Genomic DNA, 17,275 nt, shown 5'->3' on the forward strand with positions numbered 1-17,275 from the left:
AACAAAATGAGCCATTCTACACCTGGAAAATGTTGATTTGCACAACGTACACCATTCCAACACTAACTAAATTCTTACAGGGACACAATGTGCCAGAGGCTACAGCTTCTAACATACATTGTTTTCTTTGGAGAGATACATGTGTTTCTTCAACTCAGCACAATAGGTGTATTTGGATTCATTACAGCCTATCTCCACCTTGAAACTCCTAAATTGAAGGAAGTATTTCTCTAGAAAACGATCACCAATTGCAAAGGGAAACAATGTGCTAGATGATCCTGCTTCAAACAGAGATGGTGTTCCTTCCAGAGATACATGAGTTTCTTCAACTTAACAGAATAGGTCTATTTGGAACAAAATGAGCTTTTCTCCACCTTTAACATTCTGATTTGCAGGACGGATTCCTTCGAAGAACTGAGTAAATATGCACAGAGATGCAGTCTTCTGGATGCTCCTGCTTCTAAAACAGCCGTTACTTTTTTTGGGGAGATACATGTGTTTCATAACAGAGCTGAACAGGCCTACTTGGAACAAAAGGAACCTTTCTCCACTTGAAAATTCTGATTTCAGGAAGTATTCCTTTGAAGAACTAACTCAGTTCTCACCAGGAAACAATGTGCTAGGTGTTCCCGGTTGTAACACACATGCTTTTCTTTCGAGAGATAGCAGTGTTTCTTCAACTCAGCTAAATAGGCCTACTTGGATCAAAATTAGCCTTTCCCTAGCTTCAAAACGTTGATTTGCAGAAATTATTCCTTTCAAAAACTAACTCAATTCTCATAGGTAAATAAGGTGCTAGATTGTCCTGATTCTGCCACAGAGGGTTTAATTTTGAGAGTGACATGTGTTTTGTCAACTCAGCAAAATAGGCCCAATTGCAACAAAGGAGCCTTTGTCCACTTTGAATGGTCGGAGTTGCTGCAAGTCTTTCCTTCAAAAACGGACTCTGATCGCACAGGGAAACAATGTGAGAGATGCTGTAGCTTTTAAGTAGATGGTTTTCCTGGAAGAGGTGCATGTGTACCTTCAAGTCAGCTGAATAGGCCTCTTTTGGGCAAACAGAGCCTATCTCCATCGTGAAACTTCTAGGTTTCAGGAAGTATTTCTATCAAAAACCCAGTCAGTTCACACAGGGAAACAATGTACTAGGTGCTCCTGCTCCTTTCACAGATTGTTTTCCTTTGAGAGATACATGTGTTCCTTCAACTTACCTGGATGGGACTCTTTGGAACAAAATGAGCATTTCTTCACCTTGAACATGCAGATTGGAAGGAAGTATTCCTTCCCAAAACCAACTCCTTTCTCAGAGGGAAACAATGCACTAGTTGCTCCTGCTCCTAACACAGACGGTTTTCTTTGCAGATACACACGTGTTTCCTCAACGAAGCTGAATAGGCCTATTGGGAACAAAATGAGCCTTTCTCCACCTTGAAAACTGAGAATTGAAGTTGACATTCCTTTCAAAAACTATCTCAATTCTCACAGGGAAACAACACGCTACATGCTGAAGCTCCTAACACACACTGTTTTCTTTTGAGAGACACATGTGTTTCCTCATCTAAGCTTAGTAAGTCTAGTGGCAAGAAACTTAGCCTTTCTCCACCTTGAACATTGTGAGTTGCTGGAATTATACGCTTCAGAAACGAGCTCAATTCTCACAAGGGACCAGTATACTAGATACTGCACCTTCTAAGTAGATGTTGCTCTTTCGAGACATACATGTCTTTCTTGACCGTAGCTGAATCGGCCTGTTTGGAACAAAATGAGCCTCGTTCCAACTTGAAAACCATGATTTGCAGCAAGTATTCCTTTCAAAAACTAACTCAGTTCTCATAGGCAAACAATGTGCTCGATGCCCTTGATTCTGCCACAGATGGTTTTCTTTTGAGAGATGCAGATGTTTCATCAACTCAGCTGGATAGGCTTACATGAAACAAACTGAGCCTTTCTCCACGTTGAAAACTATGATTTGCCGGAATTATTCCTTTGAAAAGTAAACTAAATTTTCACAGGGAAACAATGTGATAGATGCTGAGACTTCCAACATAGATGGTTTCTCTTTGAGATATACATGTGATTCTTCCAATCAGCTGAATAGGCCTATTTGGTGCAAACAGAGTCTAAATCCACCTTAAGCACCTAAGATGCATGAAATCTTCCTTTCAGAAACTACCACTGCTCTCACAGGGAAGATATGCCATACATACTTCTGTACCTCACGCAGATTGTTCTCTCTCGAGAGATGAAGGTCTTTCTTCAGCTTACATGTATAGGCCTATTTGGAAGAAAATCAGCCTTTCTCCACCTTGAAAGCTTTGATTTGCAGGAAGTATTCCTTTCAAAATTAAATCACTTCTCACAGTGAAACACTGTACTAGATGCTGCAGCTTCGAACATAGATGGTTGTCTTTGGAGAGGTCCATGTGTTCTTCACGTTAGCTGAATAGGCCTTTTTAGAGCAAACGGTGCCTATCTCCACCTTGGAACTCCAAAGTTGCAGGAAGTATTGCTCTGAAAACGTAGGTCATTAAGGACAGTGAAACCATGTACTGGATGCTCCTGCTTCGAACATACGTGGTTTCCTTTCCAGAGATACATATGTTTCTTCAACTTACCTGCATAGGCCTCTTTGGAACAAATTGACCCTTTCTCACCCTTGAAAACACTGGTTTCAGTAAGTATTCCTTCAATAAACAAACTGAATTCTCACAGGTAAACAGTGTGCTGGATTCTCCTGCTTCTCACACACATGCTTTTCCTTCACGAGATACCTGAGCCTCTTTTGTTTTGCAGAATAGGCCTCTAAGGAACAAAATGAGCCATTCTACACCTGGAAAATGTTGATTTGCACAACGTACACCATTCCAACACTAACTAAATTCTTACAGGGACACAATGTGCCAGAGGCTACAGCTTCTAACATACATTGTTTTCTTTGGAGAGATACATGTGTTTCTTCAACTCAGCACAATAGGTGTATTTGGACTCATTACAGCCTATCTCCACCTTGAAACTCCTAAATTGAAGGAAGTATTTCTCTAGAAAACGAACACCAATTGCAAAGGGAAACAATGTGCTAGATGATCCTGCTTCAAACAGAGATGGTGTTCCTTCCAGAGATACATGAGTTTCTTCAACTTAACAGAATAGGTCTATTTGGAACAAAATGAGCTTTTCTCCACCTTTAACATTCTGATTTGCAGGACGGATTCCTTCGAAGAACTGAGTAAATATGCACAGAGATGCAGTCTTCTGGATGCTCCTGCTTCTAAAACAGCCGTTACTTTTTTTGGGGAGATACATGTGTTTCATAACAGAGCTGAACAGGCCTACTTGGAACAAAAGGAACCTTTCTCCACTTGAAAATTCTGATTTCAGGAAGTATTCCTTTGAAGAACTAACTCAGTTCTCACCAGGAAACAATGTGCTAGGTGTTCCCGGTTGTAACACACATGCTTTTCTTTCGAGAGATAGCAGTGTTTCTTCAACTCAGCTAAATAGGCCTACTTGGATCAAAATTAGCCTTTCCCTAGCTTCAAAACGTTGATTTGCAGAAATTATTCCTTTCAAAAACTAACTCAATTCTCATAGGTAAATAAGGTGCTAGATTGTCCTGATTCTGCCACAGAGGGTTTAATTTTGAGAGTGACATGTGTTTTGTCAACTCAGCAAAATAGGCCCAATTGCAACAAAGGAGCCTTTGTCCACTTTGAATGGTCGGAGTTGCTGCAAGTCTTTCCTTCAAAAACGGACTCTGATCGCACAGGGAAACAATGTGAGAGATGCTGTAGCTTTTAAGTAGATGGTTTTCCTGGAAGAGGTGCATGTGTACCTTCAAGTCAGCTGAATAGGCCTCTTTTGGGCAAACAGAGCCTATCTCCATCGTGAAACTTCTAGGTTTCAGGAAGTATTTCTATCAAAAACCCAGTCAGTTCACACAGGGAAACAATGTACTAGGTGCTCCTGCTCCTTTCACAGATTGTTTTCCTTTGAGAGATACATGTGTTCCTTCAACTTACCTGGATGGGACTCTTTGGAACAAAATGAGCATTTCTTCACCTTGAACATGCAGATTGGAAGGAAGTATTCCTTCCCAAAACCAACTCCTTTCTCAGAGGGAAACAATGCACTAGTTGCTCCTGCTCCTAACACAGACGGTTTTCTTTGCAGATACACACGTGTTTCCTCAACGAAGCTGAATAGGCCTATTGGGAACAAAATGAGCCTTTCTCCACCTTGAAAACTGAGAATTGAAGTTGACATTCCTTTCAAAAACTATCTCAATTCTCACAGGGAAACAACACGCTACATGCTGAAGCTCCTAACACACACTGTTTTCTTTTGAGAGACACATGTGTTTCCTCATCTAAGCTTAGTAAGTCTAGTGGCAAGAAACTTAGCCTTTCTCCACCTTGAACATTGTGAGTTGCTGGAATTATACGCTTCAGAAACGAGCTCAATTCTCACAAGGGACCAGTATACTAGATACTGCACCTTCTAAGTAGATGTTGCTCTTTCGAGACATACATGTCTTTCTTGACTGTAGCTGAATCGGCCTGTTTGGAACAAAATGAGCCTCGTTCCAACTTGAAAACCATGATTTGCAGCAAGTATTCCTTTCAAAAACTAACTCAGTTCTCATAGGCAAACAATGTGCTCGATGCCCTTGATTCTGCCACAGATGGTTTTCTTTTGAGAGATGCAGATGTTTCATCAACTCAGCTGGATAGGCTTACATGAAACAAACTGAGCCTTTCTCCACGTTGAAAACTATGACTTGCCGGAATTATTCCTTTGAAAAGTAAACTAAATTTTCACAGGGAAACAATGTGATAGATGCTGAGACTTCCAACATAGATGGTTTCTCTTTGAGATATACATGTGATTCTTCCAATCAGCTGAATAGGCTTATTTGGTGCAAACAGAGTCTAAATCCACCTTAAGCACCTAAGATGCATGAAATCTTCCTTTCAGAAACTACCACTGCTCTCACAGGGAAGATATGCCATACATACTTCTGTACCTCACGCAGATTGTTCTCTCTCGAGAGATGAAGGTCTTTCTTCAGCTTACATGTATAGGCCTATTTGGAAGAAAATCAGCCTTTCTCCACCTTGAAAGCTTTGATTTGCAGGAAGTATTCCTTTCAAAATTAAATCACTTCTCACAGTGAAACACTGTACTAGATGCTGCAGCTTCGAACATAGATGGTTGTCTTTGGAGAGGTCCATGTGTTCTTCACGTTAGCTGAATAGGCCTTTTTAGAGCAAACGGTGCCTATCTCCACCTTGGAACTCCAAAGTTGCAGGAAGTATTGCTCTGAAAACGTAGGTCATTAAGGACAGTGAAACCATGTACTGGATGCTCCTGCTTCGAACATACGTGGTTTCCTTTCCAGAGATACATATGTTTCTTCAACTTACCTGCATAGGCCTCTTTGGAACAAATTGACCCTTTCTCACCCTTGAAAACACTGGTTTCAGTAAGTATTCCTTCAATAAACAAACTGAATTCTCACAGGTAAACAGTGTGCTGGATTCTCCTGCTTCTCACACACATGCTTTTCCTTCACGAGATACCTGAGCCTCTTTTGTTTTGCAGAATAGGCCTCTAAGGAACAAAATGAGCCATTCTACACCTGGAAAATGTTGATTTGCACAACGTACACCATTCCAACACTAACTAAATTCTTACAGGGACACAATGTGCCAGAGGCTACAGCTTCTAACATACATTGTTTTCTTTGGAGAGATACATGTGTTTCTTCAACTCAGCACAATAGGTGTATTTGGACTCATTACAGCCTATCTCCACCTTGAAACTCCTAAATTGAAGGAAGTATTTCTCTAGAAAACGATCACCAATTGCAAAGGGAAACAATGTGCTAGATGATCCTGCTTCAAACAGAGATGGTGTTCCTTCCAGAGATACATGAGTTTCTTCAACTTAACAGAATAGGTCTATTTGGAACAAAATGAGCTTTTCTCCACCTTTAACATTCTGATTTGCAGGACGGATTCCTTCGAAGAACTGAGTAAATATGCACAGAGATGCAGTCTTCTGGATGCTCCTGCTTCTAAAACAGCCGTTACTTTTTTTGGGGAGATACATGTGTTTCATAACAGAGCTGAACAGGCCTACTTGGAACAAAAGGAACCTTTCTCCACTTGAAAATTCTGATTTCAGGAAGTATTCCTTTGAAGAACTAACTCAGTTCTCACCAGGAAACAATGTGCTAGGTGTTCCCGGTTGTAACACACATGCTTTTCTTTCGAGAGATAGCAGTGTTTCTTCAACTCAGCTAAATAGGCCTACTTGGATCAAAATTAGCCTTTCCCTAGCTTCAAAACGTTGATTTGCAGAAATTATTCCTTTCAAAAACTAACTCAATTCTCATAGGTAAATAAGGTGCTAGATTGTCCTGATTCTGCCACAGAGGGTTTAATTTTGAGAGTGACATGTGTTTTGTCAACTCAGCAAAATAGGCCCAATTGCAACAAAGGAGCCTTTGTCCACTTTGAATGGTCGGAGTTGCTGCAAGTCTTTCCTTCAAAAACGGACTCTGATCGCACAGGGAAACAATGTGAGAGATGCTGTAGCTTTTAAGTAGATGGTTTTCCTGGAAGAGGTGCATGTGTACCTTCAAGTCAGCTGAATAGGCCTCTTTTGGGCAAACAGAGCCTATCTCCATCGTGAAACTTCTAGGTTTCAGGAAGTATTTCTATCAAAAACCCAGTCAGTTCACACAGGGAAACAATGTACTAGGTGCTCCTGCTCCTTTCACAGATTGTTTTCCTTTGAGAGATACATGTGTTCCTTCAACTTACCTGGATGGGACTCTTTGGAACAAAATGAGCATTTCTTCACCTTGAACATGCAGATTGGAAGGAAGTATTCCTTCCCAAAACCAACTCCTTTCTCAGAGGGAAACAATGCACTAGTTGCTCCTGCTCCTAACACAGACGGTTTTCTTTGCAGATACACACGTGTTTCCTCAACGAAGCTGAATAGGCCTATTGGGAACAAAATGAGCCTTTCTCCACCTTGAAAACTGAGAATTGAAGTTGACATTCCTTTCAAAAACTATCTCAATTCTCACAGGGAAACAACACGCTACATGCTGAAGCTCCTAACACACACTGTTTTCTTTTGAGAGACACATGTGTTTCCTCATCTAAGCTTAGTAAGTCTAGTGGCAAGAAACTTAGCCTTTCTCCACCTTGAACATTGTGAGTTGCTGGAATTATACGCTTCAGAAACGAGCTCAATTCTCACAAGGGACCAGTATACTAGATACTGCACCTTCTAAGTAGATGTTGCTCTTTCGAGACATACATGTCTTTCTTGACCGTAGCTGAATCGGCCTGTTTGGAACAAAATGAGCCTCGTTCCAACTTGAAAACCATGATTTGCAGCAAGTATTCCTTTCAAAAACTAACTCAGTTCTCATAGGCAAACAATGTGCTCGATGCCCTTGATTCTGCCACAGATGGTTTTCTTTTGAGAGATGCAGATGTTTCATCAACTCAGCTGGATAGGCTTACATGAAACAAACTGAGCCTTTCTCCACGTTGAAAACTATGATTTGCCGGAATTATTCCTTTGAAAAGTAAACTAAATTTTCACAGGGAAACAATGTGATAGATGCTGAGACTTCCAACATAGATGGTTTCTCTTTGAGATATACATGTGATTCTTCCAATCAGCTGAATAGGCCTATTTGGTGCAAACAGAGTCTAAATCCACCTTAAGCACCTAAGATGCATGAAATCTTCCTTTCAGAAACTACCACTGCTCTCACAGGGAAGATATGCCATACATACTTCTGTACCTCACGCAGATTGTTCTCTCTCGAGAGATGAAGGTCTTTCTTCAGCTTACATGTATAGGCCTATTTGGAAGAAAATCAGCCTTTCTCCACCTTGAAAGCTTTGATTTGCAGGAAGTATTCCTTTCAAAATTAAATCACTTCTCACAGTGAAACACTGTACTAGATGCTGCAGCTTCGAACATAGATGGTTGTCTTTGGAGAGGTCCATGTGTTCTTCACGTTAGCTGAATAGGCCTTTTTAGAGCAAACGGTGCCTATCTCCACCTTGGAACTCCAAAGTTGCAGGAAGTATTGCTCTGAAAACGTAGGTCATTAAGTACAGTGAAACCATGTACTGGATGCTCCTGCTTCGAACATACGTGGTTTCCTTTCCAGAGATACATATGTTTCTTCAACTTACCTGCATAGGCCTCTTTGGAACAAATTGACCCTTTCTCACCCTTGAAAACACTGGTTTCAGTAAGTATTCCTTCAATAAACAAACTGAATTCTCACAGGTAAACAGTGTGCTGGATTCTCCTGCTTCTCACACACATGCTTTTCCTTCACGAGATACCTGAGCCTCTTTTGTTTTGCAGAATAGGCCTCTAAGGAACAAAATGAGCCATTCTACACCTGGAAAATGTTGATTTGCACAACGTACACCATTCCAACACTAACTAAATTCTTACAGGGACACAATGTGCCAGAGGCTACAGCTTCTAACATACATTGTTTTCTTTGGAGAGATACATGTGTTTCTTCAACTCAGCACAATAGGTGTATTTGGACTCATTACAGCCTATCTCCACCTTGAAACTCCTAAATTGAAGGAAGTATTTCTCTAGAAAACGAACACCAATTGCAAAGGGAAACAATGTGCTAGATGATCCTGCTTCAAACAGAGATGGTGTTCCTTCCAGAGATACATGAGTTTCTTCAACTTAACAGAATAGGTCTATTTGGAACAAAATGAGCTTTTCTCCACCTTTAACATTCTGATTTGCAGGACGGATTCCTTCGAAGAACTGAGTAAATATGCACAGAGATGCAGTCTTCTGGATGCTCCTGCTTCTAAAACAGCCGTTACTTTTTTTGGGGAGATACATGTGTTTCATAACAGAGCTGAACAGGCCTACTTGGAACAAAAGGAACCTTTCTCCACTTGAAAATTCTGATTTCAGGAAGTATTCCTTTGAAGAACTAACTCAGTTCTCACCAGGAAACAATGTGCTAGGTGTTCCCGGTTGTAACACACATGCTTTTCTTTCGAGAGATAGCAGTGTTTCTTCAACTCAGCTAAATAGGCCTACTTGGATCAAAATTAGCCTTTCCCTAGCTTCAAAACGTTGATTTGCAGAAATTATTCCTTTCAAAAACTAACTCAATTCTCATAGGTAAATAAGGTGCTAGATTGTCCTGATTCTGCCACAGAGGGTTTAATTTTGAGAGTGACATGGGTTTTGTCAACTCAGCAAAATAGGCCCAATTGCAAGAAAGGAGCCTTTGTCCACTTTGAATGGTCGGAGTTGCTGCAAGTCTTTCCTTCAAAAACGGACTCTGATCGCACAGGGAAACAATGTGAGAGATGCTGTAGCTTTTAAGTAGATGGTTTTCCTGGAAGAGGTGCATGTGTACCTTCAAGTCAGCTGAATAGGCCTCTTTTGGGCAAACAGAGCCTATCTCCATCGTGAAACTTCTAGGTTTCAGGAAGTATTTCTATCAAAAACCCAGTCAGTTCACACAGGGAAACAATGTACTAGGTGCTCCTGCTCCTTTCACAGATTGTTTTCCTTTGAGAGATACATGTGTTCCTTCAACTTACCTGGATGGGACTCTTTGGAACAAAATGAGCATTTCTTCACCTTGAACATGCAGATTGGAAGGAAGTATTCCTTCCCAAAACCAACTCCTTTCTCAGAGGGAAACAATGCACTAGTTGCTCCTGCTCCTAACACAGACGGTTTTCTTTGCAGATACACACGTGTTTCCTCAACGAAGCTGAATAGGCCTATTGGGAACAAAATGAGCCTTTCTCCACCTTGAAAACTGAGAATTGAAGTTGACATTCCTTTCAAAGACTATCTCAATTCTCACAGGGAAACAACACGCTACATGCTGAAGCTCCTAACACACACTGTTTTCTTTTGAGAGACACATGTGTTTCCTCATCTAAGCTTAGTAAGTCTAGTGGCAAGAAACTTAGCCTTTCTCCACCTTGAACATTGTGAGTTGCTGGAATTATACGCTTCAGAAACGAGCTCAATTCTCACAAGGGACCAGTATACTAGATACTGCACCTTCTAAGTAGATGTTGCTCTTTCGAGACATACATGTCTTTCTTGACCGTAGCTGAATCGGCCTGTTTGGAACAAAATGAGCCTCGTTCCAACTTGAAAACCATGATTTGCAGCAAGTATTCCTTTCAAAAACTAACTCAGTTCTCATAGGCAAACAATGTGCTCGATGCCCTTGATTCTGCCACAGATGGTTTTCTTTTGAGAGATGCAGATGTTTCATCAACTCAGCTGGATAGGCTTACATGAAACAAACTGAGCCTTTCTCCACGTTGAAAACTATGATTTGCCGGAATTATTCCTTTGAAAAGTAAACTAAATTTTCACAGGGAAACAATGTGATAGATGCTGAGACTTCCAACATAGATGGTTTCTCTTTGAGATATACATGTGATTCTTCCAATCAGCTGAATAGGCCTATTTGGTGCAAACAGAGTCTAAATCCACCTTAAGCACCTAAGATGCATGAAATCTTCCTTTCAGAAACTACCACTGCTCTCACAGGGAAGATATGCCATACATACTTCTGTACCTCACGCAGATTGTTCTCTCTCGAGAGATGAAGGTCTTTCTTCAGCTTACATGTATAGGCCTATTTGGAAGAAAATCAGCCTTTCTCCACCTTGAAAGCTTTGATTTGCAGGAAGTATTCCTTTCAAAATTAAATCACTTCTCACAGTGAAACACTGTACTAGATGCTGCAGCTTCGAACATAGATGGTTGTCTTTGGAGAGGTCCATGTGTTCTTCACGTTAGCTGAATAGGCCTTTTTAGAGCAAACGGTGCCTATCTCCACCTTGGAACTCCAAAGTTGCAGGAAGTATTGCTCTGAAAACGTAGGTCATTAAGGACAGTGAAACCATGTACTGGATGCTCCTGCTTCGAACATACGTGGTTTCCTTTCCAGAGATACATATGTTTCTTCAACTTACCTGCATAGGCCTCTTTGGAACAAATTGACCCTTTCTCACCCTTGAAAACACTGGTTTCAGTAAGTATTCCTTCAATAAACAAACTGAATTCTCACAGGTAAACAGTGTGCTGGATTCTCCTGCTTCTCACACACATGCTTTTCCTTCACGAGATACCTGAGCCTCTTTTGTTTTGCAGAATAGGCCTCTAAGGAACAAAATGAGCCATTCTACACCTGGAAAATGTTGATTTGCACAACGTACACCATTCCAACACTAACTAAATTCTTACAGGGACACAATGTGCCAGAGGCTACAGCTTCTAACATACATTGTTTTCTTTGGAGAGATACATGTGTTTCTTCAACTCAGCACAATAGGTGTATTTGGACTCATTACAGCCTATCTCCACCTTGAAACTCCTAAATTGAAGGAAGTATTTCTCTAGAAAACGAACACCAATTGCAAAGGGAAACAATGTGCTAGATGATCCTGCTTCAAACAGAGATGGTGTTCCTTCCAGAGATACATGAGTTTCTTCAACTTAACAGAATAGGTCTATTTGGAACAAAATGAGCTTTTCTCCACCTTTAACATTCTGATTTGCAGGACGGATTCCTTCGAAGAACTGAGTAAATATGCACAGAGATGCAGTCTTCTGGATGCTCCTGCTTCTAAAACAGCCGTTACTTTTTTTGGGGAGATACATGTGTTTCATAACAGAGCTGAACAGGCCTACTTGGAACAAAAGGAACCTTTCTCCACTTGAAAATTCTGATTTCAGGAAGTATTCCTTTGAAGAACTAACTCAGTTCTCACCAGGAAACAATGTGCTAGGTGTTCCCGGTTGTAACACACATGCTTTTCTTTCGAGAGATAGCAGTGTTTCTTCAACTCAGCTAAATAGGCCTACTTGGATCAAAATTAGCCTTTCCCTAGCTTCAAAACGTTGATTTGCAGAAATTATTCCTTTCAAAAACTAACTCAATTCTCATAGGTAAATAAGGTGCTAGATTGTCCTGATTCTGCCACAGAGGGTTTAATTTTGAGAGTGACATGGGTTTTGTCAACTCAGCAAAATAGGCCCAATTGCAACAAAGGAGCCTTTGTCCACTTTGAATGGTCGGAGTTGCTGCAAGTCTTTCCTTCAAAAACGGACTCTGATCGCACAGGGAAACAATGTGAGAGATGCTGTAGCTTTTAAGTAGATGGTTTTCCTGGAAGAGGTGCATGTGTACCTTCAAGTCAGCTGAATAGGCCTCTTTTGGGCAAACAGAGCCTATCTCCATCGTGAAACTTCTAGGTTTCAGGAAGTATTTCTATCAAAAACCCAGTCAGTTCACACAGGGAAACAATGTACTAGGTGCTCCTGCTCCTTTCACAGATTGTTTTCCTTTGAGAGATACATGTGTTCCTTCAACTTACCTGGATGGGACTCTTTGGAACAAAATGAGCATTTCTTCACCTTGAACATGCAGATTGGAAGGAAGTATTCCTTCCCAAAACCAACTCCTTTCTCAGAGGGAAACAATGCACTAGTTGCTCCTGCTCCTAACACAGACGGTTTTCTTTGCAGATACACACGTGTTTCCTCAACGAAGCTGAATAGGCCTATTGGGAACAAAATGAGCCTTTCTCCACCTTGAAAACTGAGAATTGAAGTTGACATTCCTTTCAAAAACTATCTCAATTCTCACAGGGAAACAACACGCTACATGCTGAAGCTCCTAACACACACTGTTTTCTTTTGAGAGACACATGTGTTTCCTCATCTAAGCTTAGTAAGTCTAGTGGCAAGAAACTTAGCCTTTCTCCACCTTGAACATTGTGAGTTGCTGGAATTATACGCTTCAGAAACGAGCTCAATTCTCACAAGGGACCAGTATACTAGATACTGCACCTTCTAAGTAGATGTTGCTCTTTCGAGACATACATGTCTTTCTTGACCGTAGCTGAATCGGCCTGTTTGGAACAAAATGAGCCTCGTTCCAACTTGAAAACCATGATTTGCAGCAAGTATTCCTTTCAAAAACTAACTCAGTTCTCATAGGCAAACAATGTGCTCGATGCCCTTGATTCTGCCACAGATGGTTTTCTTTTGAGAGATGCAGATGTTTCATCAACTCAGCTGGATAGGCTTACATGAAACAAACTGAGCCTTTCTCCACGTTGAAAACTATGATTTGCCGGAATTATTCCTTTGAAAAGTAAACTAAATTTTCACAGGGAAACAATGTGATAGATGCTGAGACTTCCAACATAGATGGTTTCTCTTTGAGATATACATGTGATTCTTCCAATCAGCTGAATAGGCCTATTTGGTGCAAACAGAGTCTAAATCCACCTTAAGCACCTAAGATGCATGAAATCTTCCTTTCAGAAACTACCACTGCTCTCACAGGGAAGATATGCCATACATACTTCTGTACCTCACGCAGATTGTTCTCTCTCGAGAGATGAAGGTCTTTCTTCAGCTTACATGTATAGGCCTATTTGGAAGAAAATCAGCCTTTCTCCACCTTGAAAGCTTTGATTTGCAGGAAGTATTCCTTTCAAAATTAAATCACTTCTCACAGTGAAACACTGTACTAGATGCTGCAGCTTCGAACATAGATGGTTGTCTTTGGAGAGGTCCATGTGTTCTTCACGTTAGCTGAATAGGCCTTTTTAGAGCAAACGGTGCCTATCTCCACCTTGGAACTCCAAAGTTGCAGGAAGTATTGCTCTGAAAACGTAGGTCATTAAGGACAGTGAAACCATGTACTGGATGCTCCTGCTTCGAACATACGTGGTTTCCTTTCCAGAGATACATATGTTTCTTCAACTTACCTGCATAGGCCTCTTTGGAACAAATTGACCCTTTCTCACCCTTGAAAACACTGGTTTCAGTAAGTATTCCTTCAATAAACAAACTGAATTCTCACAGGTAAACAGTGTGCTGGATTCTCCTGCTTCTCACACACATGCTTTTCCTTCACGAGATACCTGAGCCTCTTTTGTTTTGCAGAATAGGCCTCTAAGGAACAAAATGAGCCATTCTACACCTGGAAAATGTTGATTTGCACAACGTACACCATTCCAACACTAACTAAATTCTTACAGGGACACAATGTGCCAGAGGCTACAGCTTCTAACATACATTGTTTTCTTTGGAGAGATACATGTGTTTCTTCAACTCAGCACAATAGGTGTATTTGGACTCATTACAGCCTATCTCCACCTTGAAACTCCTAAATTGAAGGAAGTATTTCTCTAGAAAACGAACACCAATTGCAAAGGGAAACAATGTGCTAGATGATCCTGCTTCAAACAGAGATGGTGTTCCTTCCAGAGATACATGAGTTTCTTCAACTTAACAGAATAGGTCTATTTGGAACAAAATGAGCTTTTCTCCACCTTTAACATTCTGATTTGCAGGACGGATTCCTTCGAAGAACTGAGTAAATATGCACAGAGATGCAGTCTTCTGGATGCTCCTGCTTCTAAAACAGCCGTTACTTTTTTTGGGGAGATACATGTGTTTCATAACAGAGCTGAACAGGCCTACTTGGAACAAAAGGAACCTTTCTCCACTTGAAAATTCTGATTTCAGGAAGTATTCCTTTGAAGAACTAACTCAGTTCTCACCAGGAAACAATGTGCTAGGTGTTCCCGGTTGTAACACACATGCTTTTCTTTCGAGAGATAGCAGTGTTTCTTCAACTCAGCTAAATAGGCCTACTTGGATCAAAATTAGCCTTTCCCTAGCTTCAAAACGTTGATTTGCAGAAATTATTCCTTTCAAAAACTAACTCAATTCTCATAGGTAAATAAGGTGCTAGATTGTCCTGATTCTGCCACAGAGGGTTTAATTTTGAGAGTGACATGTGTTTTGTCAACTCAGCAGAATAGGCCCAATTGCAAGAAAGGAGCCTTTGTCCACTTTGAATGGTCGGAGTTGCTGCAAGTCTTTCCTTCAAAACCGGACTCTGATCGCACAGGGAAACAATGTGAGAGATGCTGTAGCTTTTAAGTAGATGGTTTTCCTGGAAGAGGTGCATGTGTACCTTCAAGTCAGCTGAATAGGCCTCTTTTGGGCAAACAGAGCCTATCTCCATCGTGAAACTTCTAGGTTTCAGGAAGTATTTCTATCAAAAACCCAGTCAGTTCACACAGGGAAACAATGTACTAGGTGCTCCTGCTCCTTTCACAGATTGTTTTCCTTTGAGAGATACATGTGTTCCTTCAACTTACCTGGATGGGACTCTTTGGAACAAAATGAGCATTTCTTCACCTTGAACATGCAGATTGGAAGGAAGTATTCCTTCCCAAAACCAACTCCTTTCTCAGAGGGAAACAATGCACTAGTTGCTCCTGCTCCTAACACAGACGGTTTTCTTTGCAGATACACACGTGTTTCCTCAACGAAGCTGAATAGGCCTATTGGGAACAAAATGAGCCTTTCTCCACCTTGAAAACTGAGAATTGAAGTTGACATTCCTTTCAAAAACTATCTCAATTCTCACAGGGAAACAACACGCTACATGCTGAAGCTCCTAACACACACTGTTTTCTTTTGAGAGACACATGTGTTTCCTCATCTAAGCTTAGTAAGTCTAGTGGCAAGAAACTTAGCCTTTCTCCACCTTGAACATTGTGAGTTGCTGGAATTATACGCTTCAGAAACGAGCTCAATTCTCACAAGGGACCAGTATACTAGATACTGCACCTTCTAAGTAGATGTTGCTCTTTCGAGACATACATGTCTTTCTTGACCGTAGCTGAATCGGCCTGTTTGGAACAAAATGAGCCTCGTTCCAACTTGAAAACCATGATTTGCAGCAAGTATTCCTTTCAAAAACTAACTCAGTTCTCATAGGCAAACAATGTGCTCGATGCCCTTGATTCTGCCACAGATGGTTTTCTTTTGAGAGATGCAGATGTTTCATCAACTCAGCTGGATAGGCTTACATGAAACAAACTGAGCCTTTCTCCACGTTGAAAACTATGATTTGCCGGAATTATTCCTTTGAAAAGTAAACTAAATTTTCACAGGGAAACAATGTGATAGATGCTGAGACTTCCAACATAGATGGTTTCTCTTTGAGATATACATGTGATTCTTCCAATCAGCTGAATAGGCCTATTTGGTGCAAACAGAGTCTAAATCCACCTTAAGCACCTAAGATGCATGAAATCTTCCTTTCAGAAACTACCACTGCTCTCACAGGGAAGATATGCCATACATACTTCTGTACCTCACGCAGATTGTTCTCTCTCGAGAGATGAAGGTCTTTCTTCAGCTTACATGTATAGGCCTATTTGGAAGAAAATCAGCCTTTCTCCACCTTGAAAGCTTTGATTTGCAGGAAGTATTCCTTTCAAAATTAAATCACTTCTCACAGTGAAACACTGTACTAGATGCTGCAGCTTCGAACATAGATGGTTGTCTTTGGAGAGGTCCATGTGTTCTTCACGTTAGCTGAATAGGCCTTTTTAGAGCAAACGGTGCCTATCTCCACCTTGGAACTCCAAAGTTGCAGGAAGTATTGCTCTGAAAACGTAGGTCATTAAGGACAGTGAAACCATGTACTGGATGCTCCTGCTTCGAACATACGTGGTTTCCTTTCCAGAGATACATATGTTTCTTCAACTTACCTGCATAGGCCTCTTTGGAACAAATTGACCCTTTCTCACCCTTGAAAACACTGGTTTCAGTAAGTATTCCTTCAATAAACAAACTGAATTCTCACAGGTAAACAGTGTGCTGGATTCTCCTGCTTCTCACACACATGCTTTTCCTTCACGAGATACCTGAGCCTCTTTTGTTTTGCAGAATAGGCCTCTAAGGAACAAAATGAGCCATTCTACACCTGGAAAATGTTGATTTGCACAACGTACACCATTCCAACACTAACTAAATTCTTACAGGGACACAATGTGCCAGAGGCTACAGCTTCTAACATACATTGTTTTCTTTGGAGAGATACATGTGTTTCTTCAACTCAGCACAATAGGTGTATTTGGATTCATTACAGCCTATCTCCACCTTGAAACTCCTAAATTGAAGGAAGTATTTCTCTAGAAAACGATCACCAATTGCAAAGGGAAACAATGTGCTAGATGATCCTGCTTCAAACAGAGATGGTGTTCCTTCCAGAGATACATGAGTTTCTTCAACTTAACAGAATAGGTCTATTTGGAACAAAATGAGCTTTTCTCCACCTTTAACATTCTGATTTGCAGGACGGATTCCTTCGAAGAACTGAGTAAATATG

Source organism: Castor canadensis, chromosome 16, assembly GCF_047511655.1.
Source record: "Castor canadensis chromosome 16, mCasCan1.hap1v2, whole genome shotgun sequence".
Classification (NCBI taxonomy): domain Eukaryota; kingdom Metazoa; phylum Chordata; class Mammalia; order Rodentia; family Castoridae; genus Castor; species Castor canadensis.